The sequence below is a fragment of the Lates calcarifer genome, linkage group LG19 (genome assembly GCF_001640805.2).
Source record: "Lates calcarifer isolate ASB-BC8 linkage group LG19, TLL_Latcal_v3, whole genome shotgun sequence".
NCBI classification, from domain to species: domain Eukaryota; kingdom Metazoa; phylum Chordata; class Actinopteri; family Centropomidae; genus Lates; species Lates calcarifer.
This window is the reverse complement of record NC_066851.1, coordinates 12,373,386-12,389,287: the sequence shown is the minus strand read 5'-3', so window position 1 is coordinate 12,389,287 and position 15,902 is coordinate 12,373,386. Positions and strand designations below refer to the sequence as shown.

Sequence of the window (15,902 nt, the reverse complement as noted above, 5' to 3'; positions counted from 1 at the left end):
GTTGTAGTCAAGTCGTATCAGCAGAAATTATGACCTTCCAAAGATGTAACTATTTATATTATAAATTTTTGTATTGCACGGCAGCAATTTTAAATCAGTGCCATTGTTAATGTTATTAGTTTCCCCTGTGTTTGAAGTCAAAATGTCTTCCGGAAATGAAACAAGAGCACACAGATGTTTGCAAGATGATAAAAATTCATGTTTGCAAGATTTTATAAAGAAGAAAAATAACTGAGCGTTATGGCCTTCGTGAAGGAAGGATTTTAGGCGCTCTCGTGTGTTAATCTTATGAACACGGGCACAGTAAAAACACACCCGCATTAGCAGCTAAAGAATGAACTGTTTAATAAAAGGACAGAGAATATAGATCTAGATCGTCCCAAATGTTCAGTAGATGTATCAAACCTGACTACAAACAGTGATACTTAACTCTCAACCTGCAGTATCAAGTTTCAAAAGTTGGAAGTAGCCAGGACAGGTTGTAAAGACGTGGGTAAGGCTGGGTTTGAGTCTCATGCAGAACTCTACCTAGACAAAACATTTCTGTCTTTTCTACCATGGCATTTGATAGCATCTGATATCGTGGCTGCTCTACACATCAGATGAATCAACAGGAAATTTGTTAATCTTTTTATTCATCTCTGTTGTAAATGAGATGGCAATGAATGTGTTTTCAATCAAGCACCATTAACACTCTTTTCCATCTCAATACAGCAAAATGTGCACTTGTCGCAAACTGGCACGTAAAGCCATGACAAAAGCAGTTAAACAAAATCATTTTTTGAACAGACTAAGATTGCTTAAATACATAACAAAAGCACAGACAGATTGTGGAGGGTCAGTGGAGTCAGCAGTGAAGGATGTGAGTGTTGTGAGGAGGAGAAACTAAAACAGCATAACCAAGTGGCAGCAGCCAGAGCTTTGTAGCCTGGGAGGACAGGTGATCCCTGCCCCACCCACCAGACCTTTGAAACACAGGCAGACAAACAACAGACTGGCAAGAGAGGGCTGAGGTCATCACACTCTGCAAAAACTGTCTCTTAAATAAAACTCAAAGAATGCAGAAACATTTTCCAAGCAATTCTTGTAAGTCAGGTGAACTTCTTGGTATTTTTTAGTTGGGAAAGTTGAAAAAATGCAGTAACTGTAACACTAAAAATTAAGTAGAACCTACATGAAAACACCAAGAAAACAAACTTTAAGTCAGCATACAAAGGTCAAAATCATTTTTATTATCCCTGAGGGACAGCCAGTAGTAACCACAATCAACATGCATCAGTCAGCACGCACACAATTTACTCAAAAAGCAGATTACTTAAGAGGCTCATAACAGCAGGGACAAATGAGCTAGAGTAGAAGATAAAAAAGCATTGGATAAAACAGTGCTGACTTTCACCTTTTCAGACCTGTCAGTTTGAAAGTCAACCAGCCAACATGTTATTTCAGGGTCAATGTTGTGGATGCTGCTAAATCCATCTGCTAAAATCTTTTCATAATGAGAGAAGAAAGTGCCACAGGCCTGTAGCCACTGAGTGATTTTTGTGCTTTACTCATGAGCACAGGTACAGAGACAAGAAACCCTATGGAGTTGAACTGTCTCAAGGAAGATATGTCAAGATATGACAACAGTTCTGCACAGTTCATAAGAAGTCGGCTGTATTATCTAGACAAAGACCTTTCCTTTCCCTCACCCCCCCTGCAGAGTTTAAAAACCTGTCTTATTCTGCTCAGGGCAAACATTTATGTACACAAATAGTTCCTTGCTAAAAAAAAAAAAAAAAAAAAGTATTAAAATGATTATAAAAATGTTCAAGTTATTAGTAAGTTCAGACTTGCTCTTGCCAACAAGGGATATGGGACACTTCTTAGACTTCACACCCTCACATGCTGGGTGTGAATAATGCTCAGCAGGGTTTCTAGAATGAGGTCATACTTTATTAAGCTGAGTAAAATTAAAGAGAATTGAGTTCATATCAATTCTAATGGTCCTTTAAAAAAAATCATTCCCAACTCTGTTTTGCATTAAATCTACATTAGTTAGTTAATATCAACAAAATTTAAATTTCAAGGAATAAAATGAAATTTAAAAATATATATGTAATACAGCAGTACATTAAATTCAAACATATAAACACTGTAAACCAAATCAGAGGTAAACAATTAGACATGAGAAAGAACACCCCCCCCCCCCAAAGAATTACATTTTGGTCCTGTAATGTGTAATTCTCCAAAATACTCAGCCTCTATATAAATTCAGTTTGGTCATTCAGGTAGAGCTGATAGAGCTCACTTAAAAGCTTCACAGCACAGACACAACACAAAACTAACACACATGCTGAGTGTCCTTACAAAGTTGCCAGTACCCACAGTTTCCAAAATGAAAAAAACCTTTGAAAAGACACTTGTGACAATTAGAAAGTGTAGCTCAGTGTCTCGTTCACAAACACAGTCCATTACACCATGATCTTCAAAAAGAATTCCTCACACAGATGATAATAGAAAAAGAAAAATGAGGCCGCACACAGCATGAACACAGTACAAAGAGCCTTGCACAGGCTTTGTCGGCCCAACAGCCACGTCTGATTATCTAACCCAGGCTAATGTACTCGTTGGTTAGTTTCAGCCTCTTTGTTTTTGAAGTCTCAGGAGGTTGAAAAGTTTGGAGGGATATTTCAGATTGAGGGTGTGTGTCAGGCTGAGAAGAATGTGAAATGTACTCACCAAATTTATTAAGACCAGTCAGCGCTGAGGGTCCCTCGATGATGCTGCTCATTCAGCGGTTTAAGGTCCCCGCGAATATTTATCTCTGCTGTTCCCTGTAAAACACACAAAAAGAACATTCAAACTTTCATAGCCATTTAAAAAGATGATGCCAGGTGACTGAACTCAGATGAGGCTCCATTTCATGGAATGAAAGTACATTCATTCCATTTCATGGAATGAAACAACAAACAAAAAATTGTTATTAATATGACCCTTTTAGAGCTTTTTTTTTTTTAACTCTTTCACCTCACCTGAATGTGTGAACAAAGACTAATACTGCAGTCGAATAAAAAATGCCAAAAATAAAAAAGTCTTATTCCAACTTTGACCTTCTAACAACTCCTTACCTTAACTCCTAATCTTACACCGGCACCTTAAAACATTTAGACCAAGCAAAACCTCACCGTGAAATGTTTTCTTCATCTGCTTCTCTGGGGGGACATTTGGTTTGCATCCGTGTGTAGAGGTATGACAACACACACACACACACACACACACATGCATTATGTCCTTGTTTCCTTTAACAGCAGCAGATTATACACCTCGCTCTCTGCACCCCTACAGGCTGCAGGCAACTCATGTTGTTGCAATAGCGGAGAAATTGGAATTTCACTTCCTCCCCTCCCTCCCCGATCCAGCCATTTAACGCTCACATGGTTTGATGTGATTCGTTACGAGAATTTAATTTGGTTTCAGTTTTTGTGGAGCTCAGACCATTCAAGGCTCGGATTGATGTGCGGTATTCCAGGCATATAAATGTTTTGGACAGGGGCTGTAGCAGTAGGCGGTCGCTTTCCCCTGCTGCTTTGGCTTTCTCTGCTTTACTTGCTCACATCCAGCTGGCAGGTCGAGCCACATTTGTTCTGGTGATTTTTATGTGTGTGTGTGACTGTGTTGACATTCCATATATGCAGACATCCATGACGTTATTGGCTCTGTAAGGACCGCATCGTTTTCACCCTGCAGAGTCCATAAGCTTCACATGTTTTCTCAGAGAGAAGCTCTGCAGAATAAACGATTCCCAGAACAGATTCAGGTGTAATTTGGAGCTGAATGTTTGATGGTATGCTTGTTTCTGAGCTGTGTACATGTTGTGAAAGGAAAAAGAGCACGATAGTGGTGAATAGGAAGCAGCTAATGCGAAACATGCTAGACATGTGGTAACATCATCAAGGATACCTGCTGCTGCTGTTTTCCTCTCAGCCCACTCGTACAAGTATTGGACCCATTATAATCTTATTGTTGGTTTGTAATTCCTTTTTTGTAGTTTGAATTATTTTGTCTGTGAAGGTTCTCAGTCATCCAGGTCATGGTAGTCTTAAGTGCTGAAGTTGAAGGCAGCTGGACTTCTTTTAGGTTCTTGAAGACATTTCACCTCTCATCTGAAAGGCTTCTTCAGTTCTGAAAACTGGTTGGGGAGTCCCAGGTATTTAACCTCTGGGTGTGGTTATGGGAGTCACTGACCCATCCAGTCGTTATGCAAGTCATTAGGGTCACATGTCTCAAAGTGTGAATGGGGGTTAAGTCTCCTGGGTAAGGATCTCAGGACTGCATTGTAGGTGGCTGAAAGTTGGTGTTGTAAGCCACCACCTCTGTTTAGAGAGGGACGTTCCAGGTGGACATAGATTCATAGACTCTTTTACTCCTCTCTCAAACCATCTGTCCTCTCTGTCCGAGATGTGGACCTTGTCGTCATTGAATGAGTATCCCTTCTCCTCCAGGTGTAGATGAACTGCTGAGTATTTCTCCCTGCATTGTACAGCATACACAAGGTTACTAAACTTGTGCTTGGGAGTCTTTAGGATGAACCAGTCTCTGTCTGAGGGTGTTACCGGGTCTGAAATGTGCCGGGATGTTATGTTTAGAAAAATTCTTTTGAATTTTTCTGACAGTCCTGCTACATAAGGTATGACAATGTCCTTACGTCTTTTCTCCTGTTCCTCACTGGTTGACGTCTGTGGCTCTTCTCTACGTCTTTTCGTTGACTTGATGAAGGCCCAGTTAGGGTAACCACATGTTTTAAGTGCTGTCTTGAGGTGTCTGTGTTCTTTTTCTTTTCCATCTATCTGCTTTGGAGGGATTGTTTTGTGCATTTGAATTCTTTTCCAACTTTCTGCTGATTCTTTTTCTTCTTTTCTTTCTTCTTTTTTTGGAAATTTTCCATTTTCCCACCTGCAGAGAGGATCTATCTTTGAATTTTATTCTGCAAGGTTTTCTTCTTTTCCCTTGCAATCTGTCTGTTTAAGGTGCTGTATGTCCCACACAGTTCTTTCTATATTGATTTATACTGCTCAACTTACTTGGCACTTCAGTGTAGTTCCTCTTTATTCCAAACTAAACTTGATGGAGCACAGAGAGAAATAAAACAAAAAAAAGTGAAACTTCAATACTTACGGGACTTTACATATCAATGGAAAAATGAAAAAATACAAAGAAAAGGTCGGGTTCTTGGTCGGGAAGTTAGTTGTTGGGTCCACCACTTTGGTCCAAACTAAAATATCTCAACAGCTGTCAGATAGATTGCCGTGCTAAAAGAAATAAGTTGAATACTTGTAAAAACAATAACACACAGTAGCTATAGTTTCTTAGACTTGTCTGATATTAGATAGAATATTATAAAGAATTTTACTTTTTTCCCTTCACGTCCCCCAATTTTTATTCGTCATAGCCGCTTTTCTCTAATGTCCTATAGTTTTCATCTTTTCTAAGAGCTTGAGCTCCCTGTTGTGGGCCTTCAGAGCCCATAGAGATTTGATAGTCACAGATTACACTTGACTTGATTTAAACCAGATTAAAATACAAGGTCATTTCAGGACAAGAGAAGATACTGAAAGGGTGACAAATCAATGGCTGACATTGTTCAAAATTATGTATGCCCAAAAATGTTTGGCTTGACTTCTTCTCAGCAGGAATGTCTCTGATTTGTTTTCGCTGACAATTTTGCCAGAAAGAAAGAGGTCATAAATTATCTCTGAACAAGTTATCTCCAGACTCTGTGCTCCAAGAGGAGCGATGGACCTGGAGAAGAACTGCTCTGTGCTTACTTATCACTGTGCTCATCCATCATCCACCCGGCACACATTAGACAATGAGATGCACATTGGAGAGCCACACAGTCATTAATAACACCAGCTGTGGCATTACTGTCAGGCCCATGTAGAAAGTACAGCCAAAGATATTCTCCTTAATAAATCCCTCTGAGTGCAGGTTCTCATTTCAGTGGAGCTGGGTGAGATTCTTTGTTTCCTATTGGACTGAAATCCTGCCCCCCTCCCTGCCGACATGAAGCCGACACAGTGAGGCATGGCTTCCCGACACTCCATGCTGCATCTTTATGTAGCTTGTCCTGTCAGATTAACCACCTACTGTGGGCACGGTATATACATTTCCTGGGATTTACTTCCTTTGCTCTCTCTATGGAGATAAAAACACAGTAAATGTGAAGTCCAGAAAGATGAGACGTCAGCAAAGAAACAAGAGTTCAGGTTGTTGAAAACCTGCTGGAGTTGTTCCTTAAATCTGCTGCATGTGTACAGCACATATGGGAGAAACCCCGAGCTTCGAGTTGCCTCTCTTGGCTTCAGTTCAGAGAGTTAATTTGTTGTGGAATTTCACCATTTCCTCTGCAGTCAGGAAGGTGTCCCACTTTTTAATGTAGCCATGAAGACTGGCTTTGATGGGATGAGTGATTAGAGTGTGTGGCACGTGTGTAGGTTGGTATTATCAAGAGTGCTTGTACCTCAGGGAACGCTTCTGTTGCCAAGAGGTATGTGAAAAGATTGAGGGGGAAATAGACAGCGCCAGGCAGTAACACATTACTTGCCGTTGCACATTGCAGGTCACATTTACGAATCCCAGTAACACTCTATTACTTTGACACTTTCGGGGTCAGCTTGTTTGCATCTCAATGGGAGTTAGATGCAGGGCTGATATCAGTCTCATCTCTGTGCTCAGTAGACTGAAAGATACTGAACTATTCCAATTTGTGACCTTTGCACGCTGAGCATTACTCTGTAATTTGGTCACATAGATTTCCCCGAGAAAACTTTAGAGGAAAAGTCAAAAGGTTACTTTTTATTTGTTTTCCATCTGCTACAAAGGTAATTTTGCATAATACCATCTGCCTGGAATGATAAAAGTTTGCCTATGTTAGGGCGGCATGGTGGTGCAGTGGTTAGCATTGTTACCTGTGCAGAGTCTGCTTGTTCCCCCTGCATGGGTTCTCTTCGGGTACTCCGGCTTCCTCCGACAGTCCAAAGGCACACAGGTTAACTGGTGACTCTTAATTGCCCATAGATATATGAATGTGAGTATGAATGGTTGTTTGTCTCTATATGTCACTCACTATGTGACCTGTCCAGGGTGTGCCCAGCCTCTCGCCCAATGTCAGCTGGGAACATTTCCACCAACTGTATTTCTATACTGCTCTTGCTTCATGTGTGTTATGCAGTAGTGGAAATATTGGATTGTAACATTGGGCATAGCACCTTGGGCAAATGTTGAATAAATCTGGACAAACATCTATGAGAAAATAAAAATGGTTTAGTAGATAACAGGTAAAACATTTACATTTTGATTTTTCAGAAGGACAGAACGAGTGGTGTACAGTCACCAGGGCTAACATAAAGCTAGTAGTTGATTGATGCTCAGTAAAGCCATGATGTCTTGTTTTTTATTTATATACGTGGTAAATAAGACTGTTAGGGTTAAATAAAACCAAGTTTAAATCAGTTCAAATGAACACATGTAGAACATATGATGCAGGGGTATTTGTGCTCATCAGAGGGATATGGCGGTACACAAAAAAGACTGGGAACTACTCTCCCAGTGTAACATCATCCATCCTCTGAACTGATGTTTTCTGTCAGACAATTTAATCTTTTCTGTTATTGTTTCAGTGTTGTTAATTTCCAGCACTGATTCATTCTTTGTTGCATAACACACAGTCTGTATGTAATTGTTAATACCTGTTGCCAGCAGCTGTTTATGAGGAAATACTGATTACAAATTCAGACGCGGGGATTAAAGAAAACATTGAGGTTTGCTGTCTGATTAAAACGGTGGAAAATAAAAAAAAAAAGTGGCCAGTACCCAGAAAAACAACAATACAGGAGAAACATTTGCTTTGGATGAGAGAACAAGAAAATCTGCACAGTGTAGAGAAAGTAAGCACGCTCATTAGCTGACTGAATCCCCAGCACATGATATAAGATACAAGATAAAAGAAAAAGTTTCTTACATCCTCAAGTCATCTCAGCTTTAGGTTAAGCTAGTTATGCTCAAAAATGTGATGACAGATTGAAAATGTGAACAAAATGTGGAAAACAGTATTCATACCAGTAAGGCCCCGCATTATTTCCAGCATCTGCTCTGCGGCGACGGCATAAACAGACCACATCAAATACAAAACTTCAGCTGGCCGCTCAAAACAAAACAAACAATTAACACACATCTGTCATGTGTAACACAGTTTATAGGTCATAGAACATGTAACTAGTTTGGTTTTTTTGGGGGGTGGAGTGTTAATTGACCCAGTATGAATAGAGGGAAAATAAAATCATAGCATCAAATACAATATGTTTGCATGAAATACATACAACAAGATTTGACCACATGCTGTGCCAAAGACAGATCTTCTACTTACCCTGCAGGTCTCTGTGGTATGCACTCACTCACACACACACACACACACACTGTTGACTCAGGGGAATAAGCAGCAGCACCAACAGCGTTGTCTGTCACTTAAATCAGATTTTCACTGCTTCTGCTCTGTTCAAAAGCCAAATCCTGAAGAAGAGTGAGAGCTCGGTGAGGTGAAGGACGGGCAGGTCACTCTCTCAGCCTGCATTCATTATATTTCTTATTACTTCATCACTTCCTTTGATGGAAAGAAAACAGACAGTCAGCTTTTCTGAAGTGGTTACACAGCACTCTTTTGGCTCCCTGGTTACTGAAAGTAGGACACTACTGTACTGATTAATATGAGAAGACTGATACCACGCTCTTTTACGTATGCGGAACCCTATGTAAAACCATACCTTCAAACTTTGTTTTTTGTTCAAATTAAACAAATGAAATATATAATCTTAATAAATAATGTAATTAATGCACTTTGGAGGCGCTGATAGGGAGACTTTTTTCTAAATTCTACTTACTTTCAGCAAGAAAGCACAGAAGTACATTTTCCGACTATTCCTTTAAAGGCAAACCACCTGATGTGAATGAACATTATACAGAAGAGGGCAAACAAAAGTAAGTTGCTGAACTGAATGATTTAGTAAACTGTTGACTGTAATATTTAATTTCAGAGCTACCGGCAAACACTAATGTTCCTCACAGCAGAGCTCTGATCGTCTCATTACATGCTTATGAACTATGTGTTTGAATAACAGTGGCCTAATTGTTAACATCTTTTTCCTTTCAGCTGTTTGCTTTCAGTCGTTAAAACACAATGGCTGACTACAGTTTTAGGACTGATGATAAATCGTCAGCATCCCTTGGGAGGAAACATTAGGTTCACATTGCAGCCCCCTAGAGTTTTTGCTTATGTTTTTATGACGTGGTGGTTGAGATATTAATGGTGTTCGTGTTTTCTGTTGAAAGTGTTTTCATTTTAGTTCTGCTTTGCATCACACTACTGCACTGTTTACTAAGCAAAGCAGCTTGTCTCTAACCATTCTTATGTTTTTTTTTCTATGCCCCTGCGATGTCAAGCATTTTAGCACTCTACATTCTCAAAAAGAACAAAAAATGCATTCATGTGATCCTGCCTGTAAAAATGACAACTTATTTTTCATTTCTCCCTTTCTGTGTTGTTGCACTTGGTTAGATACTACAGAAATATTTTCGTTATTATCACAGTCACAGTCACTAGTCATGCTAGTACGTCTGTGAGGCTGTACTTAGGCACTGCTTTGAGCTAAATGGTAATGTCAGCATGCTAAAATACTCATGCAGATATATTTACCATGTTCACCATTTTAGTTTAGGGTGCTTTCATGTTAACACAGCTATTGGTAGATTTTGCATATGTCTAATTTCCACATGCCACAAATCCTGGCTGTATAACACTGATCCTATACCCCTTGATAATTTGTTTTGCATGCATTATATTTCCTGTCTCTGAGGTAGAACAGTGTTTGGGCTTGTACTGCACAGCCAAAGCCACACTGGGACGACTAGAAAGGGGTCTTAATGCAGCGGTGAAGTGCTGCATGGCTTCCTCATTGATGTTTTAATGGAGCTGTTTGTTGCAAATTGCAGAGGGTCTAACAGGTCAGCAGGCTTATTTGACCTGTTTTTAATTATGGCAATTACGTCAAAGGCTAGCTGTAAACAGCAGTAGGTTGTCTATTGACCATGAGGCACATTGTGAGTCTGGTAAACAAGAGGTTCAGGTCGGCAGAGAGGTAAAAGCAGGAACTAAGAAAAGATACCAAGATGTAAGTAGAATCCTCAAGTGTTTATTTACCTGGGTATATGTTAACTGTTGTATTAAAGTGCCCCAGAACTTGAAATAGAAAATGCATTGATGTTTTGTTGCAGCACTTAACTTTAATATATCTACATTCTTAAAGCTGAAAATGTTATGAAAACTCATGATATATTCAGCTGTTTGTCTGTTCCACCTTCAGAGCATGCAACATGTCTAGACATTAAACCCTCCCATCAGCTTACTTAAACACGCCTCAGTAAACTCTGTGACCCTCAAAGAGTAAGCGGTATAGCTAATGGATGGACCTCGGTAAGCACTGATTTTTGTGATTTGCAGGGCAGAAGATCCCTAGATGTCTAAATAAGACAGTTTAAGTTGAAACAGTTGGCATTTGTCTAGACACATAGACGCATATAACTGTGGTTAACCCATAACCTCGTTGTTATTCTTAAAGTATAACAGCAGAAAGAGAGAGAGCGAAAACAATGTAACCCAATACCAAACATGAAAAGTTTTTCATAATTTCACAAAAGCTTTACATCATCGGGGAAAAGACTGTCTTACGTATCTCATCTGACTCAGCATTTACAAAATGATTTATATATGAATATATATGTACAATAGATAAAATAGATAAAACACTTTTTTGAAAGACTTCAGTAGTTAGTAGGTGCTAGATGTTTTTTTAATGTCAAAGAAGTGAAGTGAAGAAGTGACTTTGTTGTACATACTGCTATTTTTTATTTATTTATTTATTTATTTTTTGTATTTTGATGGATTTCATAGGGCATGATGAAACAAAACATCAATCTCCACAAAGATAACAGCAGCCAGTCTCTTGTGGTTATGGTGGAAAACGTGTTAAATCAGATCATGAAAATGTGAGCACAGTTTTCATAGCTGACTGAACAGTTGTACACTCAGTTTTTACTCATAAAGTTATACTCCTACACTGTGGCATCATCTGTAATTAAATATATGGCTCTTTGGTAAAGTTCATTTTGAGCTTTTAGATGACAAATGTGATTGACATATCTAGCAAGATGAGTTTGACGTTTACATGTTTACATGGAGTGAAACATAAAACTGGACAAGGGTAGCCTTGTCATCAGAAAATACAAGAATGTGGAAGAGGTATTTTGTCAACATGTGAGGGCCAAAATGTGTTTTTCAACTCTGTTCTAGCTGCTAAAGCCTATATATGATTCCCAGCATCTTTGAGTTTGTTCAAATTAAACAGAATTTAGGCCTCACCAGATGGTGAAAAACACCTACGTGGACTGAATTATCATCACACGTAAAGTTGGGCTGGTAACAGTTATTTCCATCATCAGTTAATCTGTTGATTACTTCCTTATGTTCTTGATCCATGGTTTTGACTATTAAATGCTGAAAACTGCCCACCACACAGGCCTTTTTCATGGAGTAAATTTTGACATGTCACAACAGGAAAAACACAGGTGTAAATGATAAAACCTGCTGCCTGGTATTGTGCATATTGGCTCATTATCACTCTGCCATGGCCTCCTGGGACTGTTGTTAATGTCATTAGTAACACCTGTGCTTTCCCTGCTATGACAGTTAAAGAGACAAAGACAGCGAGAAGCAGAAAATGGTCACAAGTGAGAGGCCAGACCTTGGTAATGTTGGCATTTTTGTTTGAAAAATTACAAATAACTGACATTAAACAGGAGGTATTAGAACCTTTTAACCAGTTTCCTTTGTTGAAGGAATCACTGACTGTTAGGGTTTTTCATTTTACTTAACTTTTGGTGCCTTCTCTGCAGAGGAAGCGTGCAAATGTGCATTTTTTTTTCTAAATCCAACAGATGTGGGAAGGATCTGGCAGAAAGAACTGACTTCACTGTTGAAGCTGCTTTGGGGCCGATAATTCATTTTACAATATGAGAATTGCAAAAGTGGTGTGTCAGTTATTATGGCAATAGTTTTGAACTCTCGCTGACACACATATATTATTGTATAATTCAAAGCTTCATTCTGGACTGACTGTGTTACTGGAATAAATAGTCACAGGTGTGCTGTACATCCAATACTACTTTTTGTTTTGGATTTGAGACTGACTTAACATGAACACAACAACATTTTATCATGTTTTACTGCTTGTGTCAAGATTCGAAATTGATATCATGTGTCTGTGGTTACAGGCGACTATGTTAAATATGTAAAATGGAGCATGGAAATCTGACGGGAGGGGAAGACATGCTTTTCCCTGTGAGCACAAGGGTCAGCGCCTACATGTGAGTACACTGTTTGTTATGTGGATTTCTGTAGATGTCATGCCAGGAGAGACTATGTGGCCTGCCGAGATAATAAACCCACACGTGTACTATAATGCTGTATATTGCACTCCCTGACACTTAGTGATGCATTATTTACACAGCTCCCATTTGTGCCAAGACCTCCCCCTCTAATATCTAATAGAGACAGTGATATGAGCTGAGATTAACATAACCTCTGGGACTGTATCTGTCTCTGCAAACACACAGAAAGTGGAGATATGACTTTTAACTGATCATCGTCCAGAAAAGAAAACCAGTAGTGTGTTTTTGACTGATCTAACATCGTGGCTTTCCTCTATAGAAGTCCTGTTTTGCTTTTTTTTTTTTTTTAATAGGAGTTGGGAAATTATTCCCTGCTGAGCTCAAAGACATTGTTCTCCTTCTTCAAAAGGTTGTGGTTAGTGTGATTAGCAGCGTGGCAGAGCCAGAAGTAACATTAAGGGAGTCGTGATTGTGGTCCTGGACTTGACCATGAATAAACACTGGAACACACCCTCAAACCATTTTCTGCAGTGTAAAAAAACTCAAAGAAAAGTTCATTTTAAAGGAATAGTTCAACTCTGGGGGATGTTCTCGCTGAAAGTTAGATGACAAGATTGATACCTCACATCTGTCTTTTAAGAATGAAGCTTCTCTTGAGGTTTCCCCTTCTTCCGCTGCTCTGTCTGCTAATATTATTACAGTATAACCCTTGAGAATGTTTCAATTCATTATGCTGACTCTTATATTTCAGAGTTAAGTTCAGGCTTTTCTTTATCATTTCCTCTCATCTCTACTCTCTGCTCATCTCCAGTTATTACACTTATCACAGCTCCCTTCAACCGGCCAGGGATTTTCCATTTTCTGCCGAGCATCACCTCATTGTTTGCGTGGAGGTCCTCGACGGTGCTTCCAACAATTTTAAAATTCGCCTCAGGAATTGGTGTTTTGCCACAGGGAAGGAAATTAAATCCAGTCCAGAGATTTTACCTCTCATGCCAAGATCTCCTGTGCAGCCGCCAGCAGCAAATCGAACCACAGTGTTTTCAGAAAATTCTAGTTTCTTTGCAAAATTCCTCTCTTTCTCACACAGACAAACATACAGTGACTTTTATGTCGTCAACAGATTTTAAATCAACTGACCTCGGGCTAAAGTGCAGAAAATCAACTGGGAAATGTGATCCTCATTGCCCTAGATGAGGTTCCTGTACAAACCCTCACAGACAAGGAATGTGATCTGCTTGGTATTAACTGTTCTGTCAACATGTCCTACAGCTCAGACCCATGAGGCAGAGAACAAGTAGAAAAGAGAGATGAAAGTAGTGATTCAGATCTCATTTGTCCACTTCTTGTTGAGTTACTGGATGATGACCTACACAGTACGTTTTGGTTCATAAGCTGTCATGTCAAACCCCTGCAGAGGACTAACAGCACAGCTTTGTGAGGTATAGGAAGAGTTGTTTACAGTGACTGGGATGCCATAAATTGGGAGATGCTTCCTGATGGGCCCCTGATAAGTCTTATACACACAGACACACACACACACACACACACACATTAAAGATGGAGGAAACACATCCTGATAGACCCAGACAGCTTCGTATTTCACATTTATTAGATTAAACATCAAGTGCAAGTCGTTTCCTGCCAACTGAGGGGGTAAACAACATGTTCGCTGCTGTATGACAACATCTGTCAATACATCTGTCTGTTGGCTAATGAAGTTATAAAGTAATAGATTCAGAGAGGCTTAGTGTATTGTAAAGTTTTAAAGAGAATAAGTAAGTCAATAGGAAACACATGCGTCAATAAATCAAGAATTTGCTGCAGTCTTAAAGGTCGTCCTCTGGGTTTTCAGCCCCTGCATTTTGCCATCCATTTCTTTTTATGACATTTTTTGGGACAAAGAGCAAAACAGAGGCAGAAAAGCAGCATGTAGATCACATCTAACAGAATAAAAGATATATAAAAAGTTTCTAAATACGCACACAGGGAGTAAATGTATCATTGTAAGTGACATTTTAAACATTACAGCTATTCTACATCATGAAGACCATGAACTCCCTATATTCATAGCCTTTCTAGACAGTTCCTGTCATTAGCTGCATAAATGTTGTTGAATGGACCTTGCATCCTCCTGCTCTCGCTCTCTCTCTCTCTTTTTCTCTCTCAACCCAACCAGCCAGGACAGAAAACCGCCCACCCAGAGCCCGAGTCTGCTTTAGGTTTCTTCCCCTTAAGAGGGATTTTTTCCTTGCCACTGTTGCCACGTGCTTGCACATGGTAGAAACTGTTTTGTCTCTGTAAGTAATATTGTAAAGAGTATGGTCTGGACCTGCCCTATATGAAAAGTGCCCTGACATAACTTCTGTTGTGATTTAACATTATATAAATAAAATTTACTTGAAATACAAAATGTTGAAGCAGTCTCCACCATGGAAAACATTTGTGAACAGCTCAAGTCAGTGTTAATGTAGCAAGTCTGGCACTGAAATTCCCCTTCGAGCCGCATAAGATTAACCAGATGTACTTTAGTGCGCATTTACTGTATCTGGCTGCAGCCCTGCAATCAGAGGCTCAGGAGGTTCGAGTTGTCAAATCTGCAAGGTTCCACTGTGTCCTTGAGCAAGGCATCAAACCCCCACCAGCTCCACAAAAGGAGCAACTGAACCAGAACTTTGATCTCTCTGCAGTGGAGGGCAAGTAAAATGAAATTACAAGTGCTGACCAATAAGATGTCAAAATGGTTTTTCATGGTGGGGTTTGGATTATGTGGTGTATACCTCTAACAACGCCAAAACAAAAGCTGTCAACAAAAGAGGCCTGTTTCAATCAGCGTGTTTCTCTTTTTTTTTGGCATGTTATAGATTCTTTCAAATGCACAAATGGTCAGAACCTTTCCAAAAAGTCAAGCTGTGTCTCTAGAAATTTCATCCTAACAATGCTAAATGGAATAACAAGAAAAACATGTCACATCATTGTTCTTCAGGCTAATCAGATATGACTCACAGAAAAGTTTAAAACCACATGCCAGGGTCAGTGTAATGCAACATTTTCCTCAAATGAACACACAGGCACAAGTTTTTCCCCCACTTTTACACAAGTAAAAGCAATGTTTAACATAATAATGCTGTCCAATTGAACAAAAAACAATGTTAAGAAAGAACTGAATTTACACCTTTCTCACACAGTCACATCAGAAACGGCTCATTAAAAGCTTCAAAGATTTGTGGGCTTGATTTCTCAAAATGAAGACCCCCCTTCTCTCTGTCTTGTCCTCCATCACCCGTCCTACTGCCAACAAACCAGACTACGTTCGCGGAAGAAGAAATGTCATGTAATCAGGCCTGAGACAAAACCTTACTTCTGCAGGCGATTCAAAGTAATGAGGTCCCTCTAATTCAATTACATGATTAGATTTGAGA

General features: G+C 39.5%; 1 protein-coding gene across 1 annotated transcript in view; it reads left to right on the top strand.

Moving 5' to 3' along the window:
* ltk (leukocyte receptor tyrosine kinase) overlaps nt 1-15,902 on the top strand; it is a 92,600-nt gene that overhangs the window by 10,992 nt on the left and 65,706 nt on the right. The window contains 1 exon segment of the mRNA XM_018683957.2: nt 12,364-12,456. The gene's annotated coding sequence lies outside the window, so the exon portion shown is untranslated.